Raw genomic sequence first — 2,238 nt, 5'->3', positions numbered from 1 at the left:
TGGTCTCCCTCTACCTGTCTTCGAGGCCCCCTCGGTGCGGCTCATCTCCAGGCTTCACACAGGCTCCATTAACCACCTTCTTATGATCTTGATGTCTCGTGTGCTTTCTAGTTCTGTTACTGGCACCGTCACAGGCCAGTCACCCAGGCTCGGAACCTGAGTCACCGGTGACTGGTTGACTATCCTCTCTCTCGTTTTTTTTTTTTAAACAAAATCATCATGATTCTGCTTCTGCAGTCTCTCCAAAATACATCCTCGTCTCTACTCTTTCCTGCTAATATGTCTGGATCAATCTCCCCATCTGAAGTCTCCCTCTCCATTCTACGTCATATACAGGACGTATAAACTTTAGGGTAGAAACTTCTCATATACACGCTTAAGTGTCTGGGGGCCTGCAAATTAAACTGACGAAAGACAGATTAGCGAGAGAAGCATGCTTTCATTCATATAGACAACGCACATTCGCGGGGGAGCACTTGGCAAGGAGTGGTTAGAGCTCGGGGCTGAAATACCTAACTTAGCATGAAGAACAGAAGGAAGAGAAAAGGCTCCTATGGGAAGAACAAATAGGTTTCTTTAGGAAAGACAAGTGGGGTTTCAGGAGTACAAAGAGGAGATAAGAAAGTTTGTCACAATGTTTGTCCGTACAGGTACAGGCGGTCTTTCCCAGAGCCGTAAAGCTCCCCCAGACAAGATTTGCAGGACGTGGCTTACTCAGGCTCAGACCTGCCCCAAAGGAGGAAATCATGGCGGCTCATTTCTCAGAGGTTTTGCTTTTAGTCAGACAAGAAACATTCCGAGGCGGCCTCTTTTGGCATCTGTTGAATCTTAAGTGTCGTTAGCTTAAAATAATCCTTATTCTTTATGAAATATAAAAATACTGCTTTCGCCGGTCAAAGGTTTATCCCATCACACCCATGTTGAAAACCCTATGTGACCGTCACTGGCTTAAACCCATTGAGGACGGCCCGCCCGGCGCCCCGACCACCCCTCCACCTTCACCTCCCATGCCCGCCTTTCGCTCACCTGTGCCCCAGTCCACTTGAACTGCTTGGCTCTGCCAGGACACACCCACCATCGTTTCCCCCTGCCAGGTCTCCCCGATGCTAGCTTTTCTGCCTAGAGTGGCCCATTTCCTCGTGTTCAACGTCTTCCTGTCCCTCAAGATCCAGTTCAGCTGACGGGCCCGCCATGGGGTGTCATCTCCCTCTGCTCTGTGTGTCTCGTCTCTCCAAGTTCCCGTCACGTCTCTGTGCTTCGAGGGACACTCAGCCTTTCCTATCAAGCTACAGAAGGGTGTGCATTGCCTCCCTTTCTAGGCTGCAAGCCCCTGGGGGCAGGATCTCTGTCCAGTTTGACTTTACGCTCCCCATGGTTCCTCCTCGGTATGTAAGTGCTCGAAAGAGCTCCTGGGGAAATGAGTCAATAAACAAAGGCCCTGAGCAGCGTTTGAATGGCAGCCCCTCGCAAGGGACGTCCACTGGGAACCTGCGAATGTGACCGTGTTTGGAAAAAGGGTCTTTGCTGATGTCAGTGAGTTAACGTTTATCCTAAAGGTAGCCTGAATGAAAACAATTCTAACGCTCTTTTTAAAGCCACACTCCTGTGCTTCCTTCTAAATCACTGCAGGAAGAGATCAGAAAGCCACTCGGTCTGTTACTCATCAGCCATATTTCTGCCCTCCAATTAGAAAATCATTCGGATACTTATTGTGCACCTACTATGTGCCTGAAAGCACCTGCCTTGTCTTCAGGATCCACCCAAAGAACTTTGTGAATTTTCCTCCCTACTCCCTAGTCCATCTAAGATGGGTGCTACTCAAAACAACAGCCACAGTTTGGTGCCTGCGGTTGTCAGAAACGTGATTCTTTTATCCACATGTTTCTCCCACAAACTGAAAACTTTTTTCTTACGTGGAGACAGTATCCCTCGCACAAGCCCCTGAAGCTATCTCTAGGGCTGGTCTGGCCGCCTCCCTCTGCAGAGCACCCTCTGCTCCGAGTCCAGACCGAGGCAGAAGCGTTTCTACTATCTTCCAGGCAAGGCGGTGGATTCGCCTGCAGTCAGAACCAGCTGTACCTGCCCTGGTGACAGCCTCTCGTGCTATTGCGAAGACTGCACACGTGGGGGTGGCCTTCCTGGCACAGTAAGCAAAGCGGAGGACCAGTGGGGGCACGTGGAGTAACAGAGAAGCAGAGACCGAGCAGGACTTGAGAGCAGATGTCCAGTGTCGCACAC

This window comes from Pteropus medius, unplaced genomic scaffold, assembly GCF_902729225.1.
Source record: "Pteropus medius unplaced genomic scaffold, Ma_sr-lr_union100, whole genome shotgun sequence".
NCBI classification, from domain to species: Eukaryota; Metazoa; Chordata; class Mammalia; order Chiroptera; family Pteropodidae; genus Pteropus; species Pteropus medius.
This window is presented reverse-complemented; position numbering follows the sequence as displayed.